The sequence below is a fragment of the Lissotriton helveticus genome, chromosome 11 (assembly GCF_964261635.1).
Source record: "Lissotriton helveticus chromosome 11, aLisHel1.1, whole genome shotgun sequence".
NCBI lineage: Eukaryota > Metazoa > Chordata > Amphibia > Caudata > Salamandridae > Lissotriton > Lissotriton helveticus.
Genome location: NC_136072.1, coordinates 118,636,195 through 118,659,924, shown reverse-complemented (window position 1 = coordinate 118,659,924; position 23,730 = coordinate 118,636,195).

The following is a 23,730-nucleotide window of genomic DNA, read 5'->3' as shown; positions in this document are numbered from 1 at the left end:
TAAATGTTAGTTTTTGATTGTATTTCAACACCTAACTATAACGTCACTATCATTTTGTTGTTTAAAAGTGAATTGGTAGTTTTTTTTAAGTAAACTAAGATCTTACGTCACTGATGACTTTATCCAAGGTAGGGCTCCTCAAATACATTAACCCTTTCCGTGCTGATGATGGAACTGCTCCATCATCAGCCGCGGTGGCGCTGTGCTGATGACGGAGCGGTTCCGTCATGGCCCGCCCGCCGTGCCTGCGCGGCGCTGATTTCGCGCCTGCGTGGCGCATTCTATTAAGCGGGTGGGGCCATGATGGAACCGCACCATCATGAGCACAGCTCAACCGCGGCTGGTGACGGAGCGGTTCCGTCACCAGCATGGGCGTGCCGCATGGCCCCCCGCCCCCTTACCGCTGCGGCGGAATAGCCGCCGCAGCAATGAGGTTAATAAACCGCATGATCAGTTAAAAAAAAACACAATGTAGGTTGTTAGGCGGCCATAAACACATGCAGCATTGATTGACTTTATGTACCTGTATGGAAAAGATCCAATGTAGTCCTGGAAACAAGAATGATTTGGAATGTAAAAGATAAATAGTTCACAATTTAACTAGCAGTGAAGTTTTAAGTGCAAGTTTTATTAGTTTAAACCAAGTAGAAACTGAGCGCAGCTAGTGTGAGTTGTGTACAAACCTTTCAAGTAGGTTATGAGTTATCTAAAACCTATGAGCAGTAGCGGTCGGTGGTGGGAGTAGCTGCCGGGAGGTGACTTGGGGAGGGGGAGGGCAAGGGGCAGGGTGGGGGTAGTAATCTATGGATTACGGAGGATTACAGGTAAGTAAACATATAAATAAATAAAATGTATTTCGATGCGTGCACTGCATCGCATTTGAAAATGCAGTGCGCGCAATGAAATTCGTTTTATGTATTTATATGTTTACTTACCTGTAATCCTTTGTAATCCATAGATTACTACCCCCCACCCTGCCCCTCTCCCTCCCCACGTCACCGCTCGGCAGCTACTCCCACCACCGACCGCTACTGCCTACGAGGAACCTAAAGCTTCTGCTTACATCACCAGTAGAATTCTGTGCACATGCTAGCGTTAAAGAGTTCTGATGTAGTGCTATCAACGGATTCTATAAAAGTTGCAGATTTAAAATATGCAGATATTTATTTCCATAAATTCAGTGAAAATTCTCAGACATACATTGTTTTAGGATTATAATCTATGGGTGTTCCAGTTGCAGGATGATTGTAATCATTGTGAACATAATGTACACCATTCTGCTCATTTCAGGAATATGTGTGGGATACCTTTACATACTACGGAGGTTTGTACTCGGGCCTGATTGTGAAGGACTTATAATTGGTTAATATGTAAATGTGAAGCCATTTAGTTAAATTTCTATGTCAGAGGAGGTATTTAACATCTGCATCTCAGTAAACTGAATAATAACCATACAGTGTTTTTGAACAGTAATCAAGTTTTAATAAGTTGCTGAGCTCACTAATGTCTACAGTCATTACATTACTTACACAGCTCAACATCAGTGAAAAAAGAGCATAATTTCTAATTAATGTGGGTGATTTCACAGATATGCTTTATATCTACTTGCTAAGCTTGTTATTAACGGTCACTCCCATTAGTAATACAAACATTATGTGAAATTGGGTCCAAGTGTACTTTACTGAATTCCTTCTGGTATGAAAAGCTTATAGCAAACTGTCATATCCATTGGATGAAGTCATCAATGATGTCATCAACGATGTAATTTGAGATACCATCAGTGATGTAATTTAGCATTTCATGAGTGATGTAATATATGAGGTCTTAAGCAGTGCACGATGGGATGCTTGTTATAGTTAGTCAGTAAACTATAACTAGTGATTTTTAGTTGTTTTTTAAACATAAGTTGTTGTATTATTTAAAGATCTAAGTAGAGAGTCACTTTATCGTTTGTTTTATTCACTTAATTTCTATGCTTTTTTAATGTAAGCTAACTTCTCATTATCCTACCTAATTATAATATCACTTTAACCTTAGCTTTTGTCAATGAATTTCTGAGATTTACTTAATGGAAAGTGAGATCTTATTGTCATACCTAACTATAACATCACTTAGACTTTTGTTTTTTCAGTATATTTCAATGTTTTTTAATCATATTCACCAAATTAATCTGCTTAGTTCAGCTTTTATCTGTGCACAGCAGTGGGCTGACTGCAGTGTCTGACCTCTGGCCAGGCCCTCCGCGCAACTCCCCCAGGTAGCAAACCCCCATCCATTCATGGCCTTTGGCCGTGCCTAGTCGGGGATTGGCCATATGATCCCATGTGGCCAACCCCCACTGCACACAGGTTGTACATGGTGGGGAAATCTGACAGGTGCTCAACCCCCACGGGCACCAAATCGCTGCTCTGCACAGTCTTTGTCCATGCACGATTAAGGGCTTGCCGCAACTCTCCATGGGCACACAGCGCACCACAAACCCCCAATCCAAATTTCTCCCATTTTTTATTTCTCCTTAATTTCTGTTCATGTTGCCGCTGGCCAATACAATTGCTTGATCCTAACTTATCATGAAAAAGACTCCCTCAACTGATCAGATCACTTAATCTTTTGAATTTATGATACAGCAGAGTCCCTTGGGACTCCCGTGGACGAACCATCCTGGTATATCTATTTTCTTTAACCTTTCCAAGCCCATCAAGCACATCTTTAAATGCAAATTTCTTGAAAGCAGCAGAATGGATTCGTCAAGTCACAAAAAACACGCTTTCTGAGTTAAGTTCTAACTTTCGGCCAAATTTCTCTTCAGCTGTTTCCTTGTAGTGCTTACCAGGATTTCCTATTGCAATTAGCAAGGGAAATTATGTTTTGGGACTCTGCTTTTTCTCGGCCGCCACTTGACAGATCACCCCGAACCTTTCCATTAAGGAGATTAGGTGGATGAGCGTAATTTATTTGTTTTGCAAAAATTCGTCAAACAGCACCCAGAGTTATTAGCAAAAGAAATTCCTGATGTAGTGGTTAATTTTCCCAATGGAGTGACTCCAAATGTATTAATTGCTATTTTATAACAACTCTTAAAAACTAAAGTTTTTCTTCATGGTGGGGCTAATGCAAAGGGAATGCTTCTACCCTCTCCCAGGTCTTCACCGATCCAAATGAAGCAGTGGAATAGCTGAGTTTTGACAATAATTGTGTGGTCTATATTTTGATTTCGATATTTGTGTTATTTTGTATGTTTATTTAGTGTTAGCAATATTAGTTTTAACAATATTATTGTTTTCGATATTAGTTATTTCGATGTTTGTGTTTGACGATATTTGGTTTCGATATTTGTGCGTTTTTTAAACTAAGTATAGCATATCAATATTTATGTTATCGATATTTGTGTCTCGATAATTTTGTATGTCGATATTATGAGTGTCAATATTATGTCAGTGATCCAAAATGCTTATGAATCACTACTTGAAAGAGACATTTTGTGAAAATAGCCATTCTGTATCCCATATATCAATGGTTTGTGACCAGAATTCCAATTGCAAAACATTAATAAGTTACAGAGGTAAATTGGAAGGGAGCTTCTTTTGACCTCTACTTTCAAATTGTGGTACACGTTTCAGGAGAAGTAGGGTACAGAGTTTTTCCTGATAGTGATGAAAAGTATATTTGCTAATTTATGGAAAATGTGTATTGTTTTATATTTTTCAATCTCTATCACTATCCATAGCTTCCATTAAAAGAATTTGATAAAAAAGTGTAAGGTCAGACCCTGCATTGAAACTTTTGGAACTCACTGTGCAGTTGCTACTTTGTAACTTCTTGGTTTGGGATGGGTTTGAACACAGCATATCTTTGATAAAGATGTTACGACTACCTTTGGTCAAAACAAATTAATGGTTGTCTATAAAAAATATCCCAAATTCCGCTATAGTGTTAAAGTGGGTGATGTTTACAATACAGAACAGAATAAATACTGAAATTCCCTACTTGTAATAATCTGCACAAATAAAAGTTCATGCCTAAACTTTCAGCTGCTCACAACCTCACACATGACATCACTAATGATATCTCAAACTCCAATATTGATGACATCTTTGGGCACAGGTTACAGACTAAGGTCACATGCTGCACTCATTCCACAGTGTGCAGGGTCCAATAAAGCACATAGTGGGTTCTGATATTAACTTTTAGTGAATAAAAATAGGGGAAAGCTGCATATGAGCAGGTGGCTCAGATATTTGACACCAAAAACAACTGTTTGTGATCTAAGGCGCTGCACTATAGGTTTGGAAGAAAAAGGTATTGGGTAGAGGGTGTGTTTAAAGAGCCCACCTTGCAGCCAGTCTCCACTGCACATGGCTAAAGGGCATGTGAACTTATGTGTCTAGACTTGCAATTTTGGAGTTGTCGTATCTGTGGTTTCATTGTTTCTCCCAATATCAACAACGGAAAATGGGGTTGTATCAATGCCTTGCTGCTACACGTTGTGGTGTTCAACCATGTCATGTGCTTTCCTTTTGTATAAATATATACACTTGTAAGTACAGTATGAATGACAAATTATAATTGTTCATATGTATGATGCTCTCAGTTTCGTCAGTTATGTCAATATTTTAGATTTGAAACATGAGGTCATTAGTAGCACATGTGAGGAGTGACTTATGCTTTGTGAGCGTACCGTAACAGGAAAATGTCAGTGTTTTATACATATTGTATATTTGGATGCTTTTATTGCACTAAGCGTAGTGGTATAAAACATATTTCACATGGTTCCCTTTGAAATATAGATTCCATCATAATAATGACAGGCTCCAAATCACTATTTAGTTCTTTAACACTGACAGGGCTATAAGAGTTATGCAGCGTGGAGGATGAAATTATGAGGCAAGGAACTCTATATGAAAGTGGCAAGAAAGGCAAATTATGTTGTCCATGCTTTAGCAGTATTATGTTCACCAATTTGAGCTGGAAACAACATTGTTTGTGAAATCTGCTCAAAATGAGGCAAATTATGTATAAAGACAGTACCTCTGAACTCTATGTGGCAGATTTTCAATAACTGGTGCATCTCTGCATATTAGCAGAGCTGCACCAGTTATTTTGCGTCAGGAAAAATAGTCTTGCGCCACAATGGATACACTGCATTTACAGTGCGATGCACCGTGGCGCAAGGATGGAAAGATGCGTGACGCATTTTCTGACGGAAAGGCAGCTCATTGCTGGAGACATGTCGCAAGCACAACGCAACTCTAGCATTGGTTAGGAATTCCTATTCCTAACATGCTGCATCACTCCTTACGCCTGCTTCAAGCAGGTGTAAGGTTTTGACACAGTGGTATCGAAAAAGTGACTCAGTGAAATCTTGTAGATTTCACTGCATCACTTTTACGAGGCTTTCCTACATGGGAACGCCCACCCTGCATACATTATACCTGACGCATGTAATGTAGCACAGGGCTTTACAATGTGATGCATCTCACTAGATGCGTCACGTTGTAAATTTGTCGCATGTGGTGCATTTTTTATGATGCCGCTGCATCACAGAAGTGACACAACAGTGTCGTAAAGATGTCACAAGGGACTTGTAAATCTGCCCCTATGTACTGTCACTGGTTACATCACTGATTTTATCAATGCTTTAATTTGCGATGGGATCAGTGATGTCATCAATGATGTCTGGTAACATGTCATGAGGAATGTAATATGTGAGCTCATAAGCAGTGCATGACAATGTATAATTTATAGTTAGCTCACTAAATTATAACTAGAGATTATACATTTTTTTGTTTTTTAAATGTTAGTTTTTGATTGTATTTCAACACCTAACTATAACGTCACTATCATTTTGTTGTTTAAAAGTGAATTGGTAGTTTTTTTAAGTAAACTAAGATCTTACGTCACTGATGACTTTATCCAAGGTAGGGCTCCTCAAATACATTAACCCTTTACGTGCTGATGATGGAACTGCTCCATCATCAGCCGCGGTGGCGCTGTGCTGATGACGGAGCGGTTCCCTCATGGCCCGCCCGCCGTGCCTGCGCGGCGCTGATTTCGTGCCTGCGTGGCGCATTCTATTAAGCGGGTGGGGCCATGACGGAACCGCACCATCATGAGCACAGCTCAACCGCGGCTGGTGAAGGAGCGGTTCCGTCACCAGCATGGGCGCGCCGCGTGGCCCCCGCCCCCTTACCGCTGCGGCGGAATAGCCGCCGCAGCAATGAGGTTTATAAACCGCATGATCAGTTAAAAAAAACCCACAAAGTAGGTTGTTAGGCGGCCATAAACACATGCAGCATTGATTGACTTTATGTACCTGTATGGAAAAGACCCAATGTAGTCCTGGAAACAAGAATGATTTGGAATGTAAAAGATAAATAGTTCACAATTTAACTAGCAGTGAAGTTTTAAGTGCAAGTTTTATTAGTTTAAACCAAGTAGAAACTGAGCGCAGCTAGTGTGAGTTGTGTACAAACCTTTCAAGTAGGTTATGAGTTATCTAAAACCTATGAGCAGTAGCGGTCGGTGGTGGGAGTAGCTGCCGGGAGGTGACTTGGGGAGGGGGAGGGGGAGGGGCAGGGTGGGGGTAGTAATCTATGGATTACGGAGGATTACAGGTCAGTAAACATATAAATAAATAAAATGTATTTTGTTGCGTGCACTGCATCGCATTTGAAAATGCAGTGCGCGCAACGAAATTCGTTTTATGTATTTATATGTTTACTTACCTGTAATCCTTTGTAATCCATAGATTACTACCCCCCACCCTGCCCCTCTCCCTCCCCACGTCACCGGTCGGCAGCTACTCCCACCACCGACCGCTACTGCCTACGAGGAACCTAAAGCTTCTGCTTACATCACCAGTAGAATTCTGTGCACATGCTAGCGTTAAAGAGTTCTGATGTAGTGCTATCAACGGATTTTATAAAAGTTGCAGATTTAAAATATGCAGATATTTATTTCCATAAATTCAGTGAAAATTCTCAGACATACATTGTTTTAGGATTATAATCTATGGGTGACTCATAGGGTGTTCCAGTTGCAGGATGATTGTAATCATTGTGAACATAATGTACACCATTCTGCTCATTTCAGGAATATGTGTGGGATACCTTTACATACTACGGAGGTTTGTACTCGGGGCCTGATTGTGAACGACTTATAATTGGTTAATATGTAAATGTGAAGCCATTTAGTTACATTTCTATGTCAGATGAGGTATTTAACATCTGCATCTCAGTAAACTGAATAATAACCAAACAGTGTTTTTGAACAGTAATCAAGTTTTAATAAGTTGCTGAGCTCACTAATGTCTACAGTCATTACATTACTTACACAGCTCAACATCAGTGAAAAAAGAGCATAATTTCTAATTAATGTGGGTGATTTCACAGATATGCTTTATATCTACTTGCTAAGCTTGTTATTAACGGTCACTCCCATTAGTAATACAAACATTATGTGAAATTGGGTCCAAGTGTACTTTACTGAATTCCTTCTGGTATGAAAAGCTTATAGCAAACTGTCATATCCATTGGATGAAGTCATCAATGATGTCATCAACGATGTAATTTGAGATACCATCAGTGATGTAATTTAGCATTTCATGAGTGATGTAATATATGAGATCTTAAGCAGTGCACGATGGGATGCTTGTTATAGTTAGTCAGTAAACTATAACTAGTGATTTTTAGTTGTTTTTTAAACATTAGTTGTTGTATTATTTAAAGATCTAAGTAGAGAGTCACTTTATCGTTTGTTTTATTCACTTAATTTCTATGCTTTTTTAATGTAAGCTAACTTCTCATTATCCTACCTAATTATAATATCACTTTAACCTTAGCTTTTGTCAATGAATTTCTGAGATTTACTTAATGGAAAGTGAGATCTTATTGTCATACCTAACTATAACATCACTTAGACTTTTGTTTTTTCAGTATATTTCAATGTTTTTTAATCATATTCACCAAATTAATCTGCTTAGTTCAGCTTTTATCTGTGCACAGCAGTGGGCTGACTGCAGTGTCTGACCTCTGGCCAGGCCCTCCGCGCAACTCCCCCAGGTAGCAACCCCCCATCCATTCATGGCCTTTGGCCGTGCCTAGTCGGGGATTGGCCATATGATCCCATGTGGCCAACCCCCACTGCACACAGGTTGTACATGGTGGGGAAATCTGACAGGTGCTCAACCCCCACGGGCACCAAATCGCTGCTCTGCACAGTCTTTGTCCATGCACGATTAAGGGCTTGCCGCAACTCTCCATGGGCACACAGCGCACCACAAACCCCCAATCCAAATTTCTCCCATTTTTTATTTCTCCTTAATTTCTGTTCATGTTGCCGCTGGCCAATACAATTGCTTGATCCTAACTTATCATGAAAAAGACTCCCTCAACTGATCAGATCACTTAATCTTTTGAATTTATGATACAGCAGAGTCCCTTGGGACTCCCGTGGACGAACCACCCTGGTATACCTATTTTCTTTAACCTTTCCAAGCCCATCAAGCACATCTTTAAATGCAAATTTCTTGAAAGCAGCAGAATGGATTCGTCAAGTCACAAAAAACACGCTTTCTGAGTTAAGTTCTAACTTTCTGCCAAATTTCTCTTCAGCTCTTTCCTAGTGCTTACCAGGATTTCCTATTGCAATTAGCAAGGGAAAATTATGTTTTGGGACTCTGCTTTTTCTCGGCCGCCACTTGACAGATCACCCCGAACCTTTCCAGGAAGGAGATTAGGTGGATGAGCGTAATTTATTTGTTTTGCAAAAATTCGTCAAACAGCACCCAGAGTTATTAGCAAAAGAAATTCCTGATGTAGTGGTTAATTTTCCCAATGGAGTGACTCCAAATGTATTAATTGCTATTTTATAACAACTCTTAAAAACTAAAGTTTTTCTTCATGGTGGGGATAATGCAAAGGGAATGCTTCTGCCCTCTCCCAGGTCTTCACCGATCCGAAGGAAGCAGTGGAATAGCTGATGGTGGTGGCCTTGCCCTTTGCAGACCTGATGAATTCAGTAGAATGAAGGTGGCTATCACTTTTCAGTAGTGGACCCACAGCTGATATAGAATCATTGCTTATTCTACCCTATTTAATTTAGATTGGAGAGTACAGCAGTTGGGTGGGCAGGGCTGGTATGGAAACTGCAAGGTCATGCCAGGGACCGTGATAAGTCATTTCAGATCTTGCGATTTGAAGTAATGTTTTGAATGGTAATAGAGGGTCATCTTTGGTGGCGTACAGCATGTAAATGTAAATGTAAATGTTTGTATTTTATATAGCGCACTTCTACCCGGAGGCCTCGTAGCGCTGTATTCATACCGCTGCGGAACCCATCCTGGCTTTCCTGTGAAATGTCCACTCCTGGGCACCCCCAAGGTGAAGCCAGGCATCCACAGCGCTGCTGGGGCCGTTGTGGAGATTAAGCAAGCTATTGCCCAGAGTCACAGAGTGGGACCCATGATTAGACTAGGCACCGAGGCGAGAATTATCAGGTCCGGGGAAATTGAGCCCAAGACCCGCTGAGGCGGGAATCGAACCCTGGTCCCGGGCCAGACCTCTGCATCAGGGTCTGCCGCTCTAACCATTGAGCCACACTTCTCCATACAGCAGGCAGCATGGAAGCCAGTTATGCTTAGGCTTAGGTTGATGGTCAGGAAATGAGAAGGAAAGCAGGAAAATCTCACAAGTATTGGTATTCTCTCATGTTTTATCTGTCCTGGCCACCGTACCCTCCATCTTTGTGAAGTGCATATATTGCAACTTCGCATACAGCTTTCGTGTAATGAGAGTAAAAATGTATGAAGGTATAGGCTAGTGATATAGGCTAGTGATGATCATTTATAGATGTTTGGAGAACCGAGAATGCCTTTTAAGATAAGGAGGGACTGGACATGTTACTGAAGCAGTAGATTTGATTTCTTTTGCCTGCACTTTTAGCGGGAAATACTACCAACCAGTGTCTTCTTTTTCTTTCCTCCTTTTGGGACAATCAAAGAAAACCAGGGGCAAGGAAAAGAGTAAGAGCAAGGCCATCAATGCTACAGCTTCCACCTCCAAGGTAGAAGAAGGTATGTCTACTGGTGGCAAGTCATGTTCATCTATTTTCCATTGCTTTTACAGTAATTAATCTCTCATATTTCTTATACCGCATGGCCTTCTATGTTTTATTTTTTTGTATTTGTCTTAATTTCTCCATTTGTCTAGTCTGCTGACTGTTAGTCCAACATACCTGCTTTTTTTTTTGTAAAACATTTTTTATTGAGAAAAAACATACATCAGCAATAGCATGACAATACCGAAGGAACAGTAGGATAGGCATCAGTGGTACAGTAGGTAATATTACAAAATACAATCATGTATGGTGGAAGGGCGATGGGGGATCATCGGGCTGACATATTTCACCACGATAGGAGTTCCACAAGTCCCACACGCGAGACCATTTTTGGGGACATCCTTGCAACACATATACAGTCTTTTCTCTAAACATTGCCCAGTCCATGTCTTTTTCTCAATCCTGTGCCGTGGGCGGAACCGATGCCCCCCATCGCTGGGCAATATTCCTCTTGGGCAGCATTAGCCCTAATGTTACCCACTGCATCAAACAGACATTCAAGTCATTTGTTTCCCAGATGTTTAGGAAACACCTGCGGGCTTGCGGAGCTGCACAGACAGTACAGTATTGATAATGTCGTGAATATCACGCCAGTAGGGTTGGATCTGTGTACATTCCCAAACTATGTAAAAAAGGTCCACAGCTGGACACAGCCCCGCCTGCAGGCGCCCTCTTCTACCCTTCCCATTCGTACCAGTTGGGGTCCCGTTTTGTAAATATGGTGGAGAAGTTTTAATTGGACAAGACGGAGACGAGCTGGTATTGATACAACTCTGGGAGAGGAGACTGCCTCCTGCCTTCCTCGTCGTCTATTTCTATGCCATCCCTGGTCCACTTTTCTCGGAGAGCCTGGAAAGGATCCGAGATGTTGTTGACCAGTTTTTATATATCAGGGAAAAGGTGCTGTCGGGGAGATGACCATCCAGCACCCTATCTTCCAGTGGGGATGATTCCGGCAGTGTGGACCCGGGCTGTAAATGCGTGTGAAGTGCATGTCAAACCTGTGTGTATTTGAATTGTTCTGATTTGGCCAGGTTATACTGCTGCTGCAGAGCTATAAAAATAGGGTGTGGGTATCGGAACCATGGAATTCTGAAGGGCATACAGGAATCGGGGTAGGGAAATCATCTTAAAAAGGGCAGCCTTACCTGGCAGGGAAAGGGGGGTGACTTCCACCTGGCTATGTCTTTGCGCAGCTGAAGCAGCGGGGACTGGAGGTTGCGCAAATAGCGAAGAGAGGAATCTAGAGAAAGGAATATACCCAGGTACACAAACACTTCGGTACAAGTTTGTAATAGGCACCCACGTGGCGGAATTGGGGGCTCACCCGCCACCACGAACAGGAAAGATTTGCTCCAGTTTTTGGAAAAACCGGAGTACCGTCCAAAGATCATGAAAATATCCAAGACGCCTAACAAAGATCTCCTAGGGGAGGTCAAATACAGAAGGATGTCATCCGCTTAAAGAGAAATCCGGTCTTCCCAGTCTGAAGACCAACGCATACCCCTAATCATCAGGTCCTGACGTATCCACGCTGCCAGCAGCTCCAACGCCAGGGCAAACAGAAAGGGGGACAAGGGGAAGTCCTGATGGGTCCCTCTGCCCAGCTCGAAGGCGGCCGACTTCATGTTGTTAACCACCACTTGGGCCGCAGGTTGGGACTACAGTAACTGCACCCACTGTATGTATTTGGGGCCATATCCCAGTTTATCCAACACAGCCCACAGGTATGGCCATTCGATGGTGTCAAAGGCCATGGGAAACTATAACCACAGGTTCCAATAAAGTAGCTGCCCAGAACACTATGAACTCTGCGGAGGTACAGTGCCGTGTTATGGTGCGGAATGAAACCAGGTTGGTCCGGGTGGGCCAAGGTCCCACTCGCCGTCAAGAGGCGAGTGGCAAGGAACTTAGCCAAGATCTTGGGCTCAGCGTTCAACAGGGATATTGGTCGGTAGGAACCACATTCGGTCATGGGCCTTCCTTCTTTATAAATAGTCACAATTGTGGCAGTACGTTGGTCTAGTGGCAAGATTCCCGCTTGCCTCCAGTCCTCATACATGGCCCTCAAATACGGGGCCAATTTGTCTGGTTGGAGCGTGTACAACTCAATAGGAAACCCGTTAGGACCAGTGGCTTTCCCCGGCTTGAGCGATTGTATGGCTGCGCTATTTCATCGTTGCTATGTCACTGTCCATGAAGTCATGTTCGACCACCGACAGTTTCGATAGAGCTATATCTTTAAGCATCTGGCGGGAATCATCTATAGTCTAAGGGGCTGCCGAGGTATAAACAGTCTTGAAGTGGGCCGCAAAACAGTCCGCAATAGCTTGCGGGTCCGACAGGGAAGTACCCTCTTGTCCTCGAAGTTCAGGTACTAGTCAGCTTGCACACTCTCTTATCCAAACAGGCCAAGAGTTTTCCGGCCTTGTTGCCCACCTCATACAGCCATCCCTGAACCGCTCTCCCCATGGCATTTGCCTGGTCTGTTGCTCTGTAGTCCTGTTGTTTAAGTTTGAGAAGGTGAAGCTTGTGGGGTGTAACATCTATTTCTAGATTTGCTTCCAGTCTCTCCACCTCTGCCTACAGCGCCACCAACTCATTGTGCTGTTCATTTTTTCCCCAGGAAATTAAGGAAAGGACCTGGCCCCGTATCACTGTCTTAAATGCCTCCCAAAGCACCTGCGGGGAGTCCACCGAGCCTTCATTCTCATTAAAGTAGTTATCAATGGCCTTAAGGAGCTCTCGGCGGATATGAGGATCATGAAGATACCAACGTATTGATGGGGGCAACTCGCCCCACTTGTTGGTAACCGAGCGACACCTGGAGCCACACCGGCGAGTGATCTGAGATGCCCCTAGCTAGATGTTTTATTTCCTGGACATGAGCAATTTAGGATGCAGGTAACAGAAAGTAATCGATTCTGGATAGAGTCCCGTGAGCGGAAGGTATATTGGGAAGCTTCAGGGTGAAAGACCCTCCATCCATCTACCAACCCCAGGGATTCCAGGAAATCCGGCATCCAGCTTTGCGAGCTAGGGAGAGCTCGTAGAGGGTGTCGGTCCTGGTCCCCAGAGATCACCAAATTATAGTCCTCTCCCAGCACCAAAAGTCCCTCTGGGATCTCCAACAGCAGCGTACCCAAGTCCCTGAACGTGGTTGCCTGAAGGCCAGGAGGTACATAAATCGAGAGGAAGGTGACATGTTGGCCCTTCCATGTGCCCGTGATTCCAACGTATCGTCCTTTAGCATCCGACCAAGTATCCTGCTCTACAAGGGGAAATATTTTTTTAATCAGTATGCCAACCCCCCAGGAACCCGTGGTGAAACCTGCATGAGACAGTAAGACGTAACCCCCTCTATGCAATGGTTGACAGGTATTTCCGAATAGATGGGTTCCCTGCAGCAGAACGATGTCAGGGGCATGGCGCTTAATACACTGTAGAACCACACTTCATTTGATGTTGTCCCCCAGCCCATTGACATTCCAACTCAACAATTTAACCCTACTGTCTCCCACAGGTGCCATATCCAAATACACTGAAATTCACTAAAGCCACTCCCCCAATCATTGTATCAATAGAAGTTGCTGATGCATTCAAAACTTCAAACAAAAAACTAAACACTCCCGCCCAACAACCCCCCACCCCGCTGCCCTGCCCTCTGGGCTTAGAACTGCCCATGAAAAACTTGCAGAGTGCCTGTCGCCCTAGAAAAATGTTCAAGAGAGAAAAGAAAATATCGGAGGGGGGAAGACAGAGTCCGCCCCTTCCCAGCCCAGCACACCTACTTTATACCCATCAAAATCAAGTAAAATAAGTCCATGTAAGTCTACTTACCAAACGGCAACATAACTGGAAGCCCCCCACCCGCCCCCTTCACCCACCACACACTGCAAAAAGTACTACCCAGCCACTGGACAGGCATCCTCTCAGGCCGGTTGACTGTTGTCAGTGCAATCCCCACCTCAGTCGGCCAGACTTCTCGCACTCCTGCTCTCAATCCAGTCTGCAGCTGCCTCCGGACGGTCAAAAAACTACACTGGCCCATCCGCCTCAATCCAGAGACCGGCAGGGAATAGCATGGAGGACTTTATACCCAGATCTCTGAGGACACGCTTGATCGACATAAAGGATCCTCTTTGTCGCTGTACCCGTTGGGTAACATCCGAAAAGAAGGATACGTCTGAGTTCTCATATCGCAGGGGGGGCTCCAGCTCTGGAGTTTTGAAGGATAAGGCTCGGGACGGCCGCCCGGGATCCTGTGGGTACACTTAACTACAAAGAACTTACTGAGGCCTTTGAGTTGCAACTGTTTAAGGATGAGATCCTCAACAAAAAGGTCCGGCGTTTGCCCCTCCGATTTCTCTGTAACCCCAAGGATGCATATGTTGTTTTGACGCAGGCGGCCTTCATAGTCGTCCAACTTGAGGTCGGTAAAGTTATGGAAGTCCTGGAGTCCCTTGATCGCCCCCTGGAGTAGTGAGACATTGTCTACAAGGCTGGCTGTCATGAGTTCCACCTGCTTTACCTTTTCATTTAGTTTGCCCATATCAGCCCTAATGAGGTTGACATTTATAGCCACAGTGTCCAGAGAAGTCTTGACTCCAGTGATGGCGGCCATATCTTAAGCAAAATTTCTTCCTCCTCTTCGCCCAGTTACCGGGATCCAGAGTCCCTGGGCGCTCAGGCCTGCTGCGCATCTTTCGGGATGGTATAGCGGTCCAGTTTGTTGGACTGTGTACTTTTGGGTCCACGGGGCCCGTGATCTTGGTGCGCTCCATCACGACCTGCTCCAGCCCGCTTTGGCCAGTAAATTACAAGAAACAGCGCTATCGTGACGCTGCTGCCACGGGGGGGCTCACAAAGGGTGTCTTGCCGGGGGGAGCAGTCAGCAAGGGGCGCAGAAACAGACCACAACACCTCTGGGGGGCAATCCAAGCATTCATGAAAGGCGGGGGCAATGAGAAGCATTCAAAGCAAAAGACGTGCCGCCGCCATTTTCTGCCTCGCGGCCGGCACGCCCTGTCTCGCCCAGATCCACTTGCCTCACCGCCGCGCCCGAGCCGCGACACGGCTCCACAGTCCTCACCGCTGCTGCTTCTGTGCACAAAGTCAGTCACTTCTCAGTTGGCCACCACACCAGGATATTCGTATCTGTTGCCGGTGCCGCCACCCCACCGCCGGGCCGCATCGGGCCGGATGGAGCTCCGCAGCCGGCTGGAATTATCTCTGTGGGTCCCGGTTTTCGGCCCTGTCTCAGGCTGAGACTTCTGGGGTCGATCTCTTCACCTCTGGGCACGCCACGATCACCGGAACAGGCGGGATGGGCTCCGCTAGCCTTCCGATCGCAGATATTGTCAAAGGGTACAAAGGATCTGTGTGCAGAATAGACGTGGGCTAGGCCGGACGGCGGAGCTCCCTCACAGCACGGCCATCTTCAGCCCGTGCTTGGCCACGCCCCCAACATACCTGCTTTTAATTCCTTTTAAATTTCCTTCTTTTCACTCACCCTATTTTCCTATGTCTTTCTTTTCTTAATATGCAAGCAAGCTCTCCCTTAGTTTTCTCCTCTCCATACCCTTATATTTCCCTTATTCATTGTTTTTATGATCATTGCCTAGCTTCATTCCTACATTTTATAAATTGGTATTATGTTAATTGTTAGAAATTGGGTTTCTGGTTGACTGGGGTGTAAAGTATTTGTCCAACACTTCATACAGTAAAAACTGCAAATATCACACAGTAAAATGGGGCGAACACCACACAAAACTCCATCCGACCATAATCATGTAGTCAGGATCAACTCCTGATCCTCTAGGCGATGGAATAATTCGTAATTCGCGATCTTTTCAATGACCTCACCCCTACCCGGAGAGTCCAATGCATTGCATTTCGCATACGTCTCCACACTGAGACTTTTGATATTTACGACATGAATATTATCTTATCTTGACTTGTAAACACATTTACATGGTTAAGGTCCTATTCGCATGACTGGGTGTTCAGTTACATATATTTATTCATCCCATCGTGTACTGGATGGTGTAGGAATGAGGTTGCAGGTGGGCCTCACTATATAGTTATACATATTCACCACCCTAAGGTTACTTATATCTTGCAATATATTTGGTTAAAAACGCGGTATATTCCAAGGTTGGCAACACCTTACTAGCAATGAAAAGTATAAATTATATTTTTTTCGCGCTCGAGTAATAGCGGGGTTTGACACCACAATTCCGGGCTAGACCTTTGCGCGTCGGCCGGTAATTAACATCTTACTCTTCATATGGAAATTTCAATTTTTAATTTTACCCTCCAACTCGGGGTAGTAACTCTTCTTTTTTGGGCCACTCGTAGTTTTTTGAGCTCTAGGACTACTGTTCTAGTCTCTGAACTCACCAACACGGAAACAGTATTTAAACGACCCCCGCTTCCGGTCACGTGTCCGTTTACGAAACACGGCGCCGGGAAACTTCAAGAGGGGGAATTCTGTCCGACAGGTAAGCGCATTCATACCCGTAATCACTGCGACCCCTTGTCAATCAGTATCGGAACAGGAAAACGATATGTTTTCTTCAGGGCACTCGGAGTCTAACACTCGCTCGTTTTTACTCTCGCCATTAGGACCAGGCTCTTTGTGGGTCAAGAGCGCACCCGCCCTGTAACCACAAAGACCTCTCTCCTCCCGGTTTCCACTGAACCCACCTAATACTAAGGTAGGATTTCAATCACTACTATGCGCCCTTGAAAACAGATTGTCTTCTCGACGTAGTTATTCAATTCTAGTAAATGCGCTGTATTTCTTATTTTGTATTGCAGTTGTGTTTATCCACACAGCAGGTATCTTTGTTAAATAACGTGATACTGCCGCCACCGGGGTAGACACCCCCAGTGCGGCGAAGCCAGATAGACATCAGTATTTGATTAGCTTGGTGAGTGTATATACGTATAATAATATAAATTGTTTAATTTTTACTTTTTTAATCTTCCACTTTTGCGTCTGTTGAACGTTTTTTCATAAAATACCCCTCCGCATGACTATTGGCTCGCAATCGCATATAGCTCTGGGTAGTGGACCTTATTGATATTCGGGTTCTGTAGTTCTGTTTAAGTCTTAGAGTTGGTCACAGCAGACCACTGAATCAATCCTTATCCCTCGCATAGAATATGCATGATTAGACTCAATCCGCCTGCCCCCAATGGTAATATAATTAGTAACGCCCAGCGTGTCTCTCACTGAGCTGTAATTAATACAGCTCACCACAATCTAGTGTTGATAATTTTTCCTCCATTTCTCTTTCTTCTGTCGTTTTGAAACTTTCTCACTAACGATGAACACAGTCCACGACCTGACCGGTTCTTTCGCGCCCTTTGTATGTCCACTAACAACCAGCACATCCTGGCCTGAAAGTCATTCTCCAGGTATGTCTGGGATGTGTAAACTGCAGTCCAGCAGCACAAAACCAATTTAATAAAGTGCGCACTTTAGAATAAAAACAATTATGGATACTATACTCTATCCGCACTATACAATGGACAACCACAATTATTTTGTATTTTCTAAATATTGTCAATCCTAATGTGATTCAATTACGTTCACATGTGTCACGCACGAGTAATTTGGGAAACCGTCCTTTGTATACCACATACCACCTATCTCATCACTTCACTCTCACAACCGGCCAGGTGTTGATTAAGTATTGATCAACAAGTCACACCAGTCACCTTGTTTTTTCAGTAAATATCGTTTGGCACCACACAAACCACCAAGTCACTTATGTCATGTGCGCCTAGACTGTTCCTCACATGGACACCAAGTCACAGTACCACCCTCTGCGCATGCCGTGCCCACCAGGGTGACACCATGAGTCACCCATTGTCTGCATAGATAACATAAACCAAACATGTATAGTAAAAACAGACCCTGTATTTTTTGTTTAGCCCTGAAGATTCGCATTTGTTCCTTGCGATGAAACACGTGTTGGCTTTTTGGAAATGGAACAATAAACAGAAAATGGACACTCCAAATACAGACTGTTGATTGACTTACCCGTCTCAACAGATGAAATTGTCACTGAATTACAGTTCTCTACCAATTGTTTAGATTGATGTGCTATATGTCACTATTGCATGCATACAATCATATACGAATTTTGAAATTGTACACATTTGTGTAAGTGCAGGGGCACAGTTGTTCATATTCATTGTAGACCAGTTTTCTGGTCTTCCAGAGTGGTTGTGAGGTATTACCACTCGCCCCATTGCCTACACCATTTTTACTTTTGCTTGTCACCATTTGCGGTTACCAAGGTGTGCGCCCAGTGTATCTGGAATTCCCGAAAAGACCTCAACAGGTGCTATTTGTAATATCAGATCGCCAGAGCAGGCTGCCCCCCGCAAGCACTTTCCTAGAACTGCACCCTCTGAACTACATTACAATCTAAACTTATCTCTCACCCCATGGATCGAGACAAAGTAGCCGCAGACCTCTTTGAAAATTTAGCTAAAGGCATGCCTACACACACAGCAGCAGCGATCTCTGGTCCCCCTCGGGTGGAGGGCCTCAAAGAAAAATTTAAAAGACTTGAAAAATTAAAGATGCAAGAGAACTCACGATGGTGGGATGCTACTACCTTGAAGCAATATATGCGCCTCAAGCAAATCCCCAGAGGTTTACGCTCTCAGATCTTTCCTACCTATGATAATCTGGATGTAGATCTTATGAAAAAATGGGAAGATTCTGTTAACAACAATTCTTTTGTCCTTATGGACATTCTTATAGAGAGTGCTGACCGCAAAACACTGAAACTACAGGGTGAAATTGCTCTCCTTGAACAAGAGATAAAAGACCTCAACCTGCCAGAACCAACTGTAAAAAACTACACCATTCTGGATGAGGTTTTACTCAAACATCAGGAAGAAATAAAGAATAGAAAGGCAAGACAAATCAAAAGAGACGATGGGGACTACCGCAACGGTAGAGTGTTCACCTTCGATCGAAAATATGATGCTCTGATTCCTTCTTCTAAATTAAAGAAACCTGATGGCAATACATCTGCCCCAGGCTCCATCTCTTCGAGTACCACATCCTTAAACACTGTAGGTACTAGCGAACCAGAGACAGAAAGTGAAGATAATTTAGACGCGAACAGCAATCCTTTTTTAGTGGAAATGGAACGCATTCGCAAAGGGAACAGGGCGCCATCCCGAAGAGGTCCTACACCTCCAAAACCCACAGAGGGTCCAGGGGTGGCAAACGACGAATATCGCAGAAAACTCAGATCAGGGAGAACACAGAAATAATCAATACCAATACGGAAGTACAGGTGATCAACCTATCCTCCTTCCCCCTTACTTCTGATATGACTAATTTACTCTCTAAAGGTTTGAGTTTCAACCCTTACTCCACTGGCGACATATGTCAAATCAAAATAGATCTCTTCAAATTTGTCCGTAACCTTAAGATCAAAAAATACTTTGCAGGGAAAATCCCGACTAAGAAAAATATCAAAAACATTCCTGATGTATTGAGCGATAATGTTGTAACTACAATAAAAGATATTCAAGCAGTCCATCTACTTTTGTCAATCACTGAACTAGAGGATAGCCCTATGGAAATGGGGCAACTTTTGGAAGAACTTAACATTGATATGGATGTTGGGGTAGCCAGTGGTCTCAAATCTAAGTCCACATGGACTCCTACCCTACCAGGCGGTAACAGCATTGACAATTTTCATAGACATGTGTTAGAAGACCTGAACAAGGTCGATACTAAAAAATTACAAGAAAAATTCATATTCAAAGATAATTTAACTAAAGGAGAGCGTCAAGCTCTATCTGCACTGACGCTGAATCCCTCCATCATTATTCGTGAGGCAGATAAAGGAGGAAACATTGTGGTAATGAACGCAGAAGACTACAACAACGAAATATTGACCCAATTAGCAGACCTCTCCTGCTATGAACCTATTGCATCCAACCCTATGGGGGTGCTTACAAAGACGATTAACGACCATCTACTCAAATGGAAAGAGGATGGTCTCCTTAATGAGGAAGAATACATGTACCTGAAAGTACTGAAGCCAACGTATCCATGGCTTTACACACTACCTAAGATTCACAAAGATCTCCCATTTCCCCCTGGTAGACCAATAGTATCAGGAAATGGAGGTCCAACTGAGAGATTAGCGGAATATGTTGACCTGTTTCTGGGCCCACTTGTCAGAAATCTCCCCTCATATATTCAGGACTCCAAACATATTCTCAGCCTTTTAGGAGATTTGGAATGGCAACCAGGTACCACACTAGTCACTATGGATGTGGTTGCTCTCTATACCAGTATTAACCCTAAACTGGGCATTGAAGCAATCACCAAAGTTTTGTCTAAACGGCCCGCATCTCTCTGGTCGCACACTCAAATGCTTATCTCTATGATGAGTTTGATCTTGGATAACAACTTTTTCATGTTTAAAAAGCAATGGTACCAGCAGAAACGCGGAGTAGCCATGGGATCCAAATTCTCACCCTCTTTTGCTAATCTCTTCATGGGTGCATTTGAAGCAGACCATCTCTGGGGTACTTCCAGTAGTCTATACACAGATTCCATTTTGTTCTGGGGTCGCTACATAGACGACTGCATCTTACTATGGACCGGAACTGATGCTCTACTACAAAGTTTTTTTAACTTTCTTAACAATAATATTTGGGAAATCAGTTTCACTATGAAACAAAGTAGATCGCACATTGAATTTCTAGACTTAGAATTCTATATAAGCAACAACACCCTACAGAGTAAATTGTATAGGAAACCTACATCTTGTAATTCAATTCTAAGAGCAGACAGTTTTCATCCCGTCCATCAGATCAATTCTATACCCTTTGGCGAGTTTCTTCGTGCAAGACGCAACTGTAGTGATGACGAGCTACTGGATAAGACAATCGATGACATGAATCAGAGATTTACCAAACGAGGCTATTCGAAAGCAATTTTGTCTAAAGCAAAATCAAGATTAAATAAAATAAAGAGAGAGGAAACGCTTAAAACCAAAGATCCCCAACTCAAGAAAGAGAGTACAGTAAGAATGATAACAGAGTATAATGCTCTACACAACTCGATCAGAACCAGCTTGACGAAACACTGGTAGCTGTTAAAAGAGGATTCGACATTAAAAGAAATAATCCCAGCCACCCCTCTAATTACATTTCGTAAAGGGAGGACGTTGAGAAACAGGCTCAGTCCCACAGTGCCACGGGTGGATAGAAATCCCACATGGCTAACCCAACGGGGCAATGGTTTTTTCAAATGTGGGTTTTGCCCGATGTGCAAATGGGCCAAGCACAAGACTAAACACTTCACAGGCCCCTCAGAAGACTCTTACGAGATTAGAACCAACATAAACTGTACCACCAAATATGTAATATACATTATCGAATGTCATTGTGGGAAAAAATACGTGGGCAGTACAATACGAGCGTTGAAAGAAAGAATCTCCGAGCATATAAGAGCAATCTTGAAGCAGGATCCAAAATACCCCGTGGCACTTCATATAGCCAAGTGTCAACCTAATACAGACGACTTTCAGGTTTCTTTCTATGGAATAGAAACCGTACCCATTCACGTGAGAGGTGGTAATCGGGAACTACTTCTTAGACGTAAGGAAGCGACTTGGATTATGCGTCTTCGTAGCATTGAATGCGGTTTAAATTATGACCCTGAACTGCAATTTTTCCTGGGCAACTAAAATATATTTACCTGTGTACAATTATATTTATGTTGCTGTATCTCTCTTTTCCCCCATACAGTACTCTGAATTGAATATGTATTGTATATAACCTACTGTTTTTCATTTATACCATGTTATTGTTCGCATTCTGCGTTCTGAACCAGCATATATAGTAATGAGGTTCAGGAGGAATTTTAAAAAAAGTTGTGTTGCTCCATCCGACCATAATCATGTAGTCAGGATCAACTCCTGATCCTCTAGGCGATGGAATAATTCGTAATTCGCGATCTTTTCAATGACCTCACCCCTACCCGGAGAGTCCAATGCATTGCATTTCGCATACGTCTCCACACTGAGACTTTTGATATTTACGACATGAATATTATCTTATCTTGACTTGTAAACACATTTACATGGTTAAGGTCCTATTCGCATGACTGGGTGTTCAGTTACATATATTTATTCATCCCATCGTGTACTGGATGGTGTAGGAATGAGGTTGCAGGTGGGCCTCACTATATAGTTATACATATTCACCACCCTAAGGTTACTTATATCTTGCAATATATTTGGTTAAAAACGCGGTATATTCCAAGGTTGGCAACACCTTACTAGCAATGAAAAGTATAAATTATATTTTTTTCGCGCTCGAGTAATAGCGGGGTTTGACACCACAATTCCGGGCTAGACCTTTGCGCGTCGGCCGGTAATTAACATCTTACTCTTCATATGGAAATTTCAATTTTTAATTTTACCCTCCAACTCGGGGTAGTAACTCTTCTTTTTTGGGCCACTCGTAGTTTTTTGAGCTCTAGGACTACTGTTCTAGTCTCTGAACTCACCAACACGGAAACAGTATTTAAACGACCCCCGCTTCCGGTCACGTGTCCGTTTACGAAACACGGCGCCGGAAAACTTCAAGAGGGGGAATTCTGTCCGACAGGTAAGCGCATTCATACCCGTAATCACTGCGACCCCTTGTCAATCAGTATCGGAACAGGAAAACGATATGTTTTCTTCAGAGCACTCGGAGTCTAACACTCGCTCGTTTTTACTCTCGCCATTAGGACCAGGCTCTTTGTGGGTCAAGAGCGCACCCGCCCTGTAACCACAAAGACCTCTCTCCTCCCGGTTTCCACTGAACCCACCTAATACTAAGGTAGGATTTCAATCACTACTATGCGCCCTTAAAAACAGATTGTCTTCTCGACGTAGTTATTCAATTCTAGTAAATGCGCTGTATTTCTTATTTTGTATTGCAGTTGTGTTTATCCACACAGCAGGTATCTTTGTTAAATAACGTGATACTGCCGCCACCGGGGTAGACACCCCCAGTGCGGCGAAGCCAGATAGACATCAGTATTTGATTAGCTTGGTGAGTGTATATACGTATAATAATATAAATTGTTTAATTTTTACTTTTTTAATCTTCCACTTTTGCGTCTGTTGAACGTTTTTTCATAAAATACCCCTCCGCATGACTATTGGCTCGCAATCGCATATAGCTCTGGGTAGTGGACCTTATTGATATTCGGGTTCTGTAGTTCTGTTTAAGTCTTAGAGTTGGTCACAGCAGACCACTGAATCAATCCTTATCCCTCGCATAGAATATGCATGATTAGACTCAATCCGCCTGCCCCCAATGGTAATATAATTAGTAACGCCCAGCGTGTCTCTCACTGAGCTGTAATTAATACAGCTCACCACAATCTAGTGTTGATAATTTTTCCTCCATTTCTCTTTCTTCTGTCGTTTTGAAACTTTCTCACTAACGATGAACACAGTCCACGACCTGACCGGTTCTTTCGCGCCCTTTGTATGTCCACTAACAACCAGCACATCCTGGCCTGAAAGTCATTCTCCAGGTATGTCTGGGATGTGTAAACTG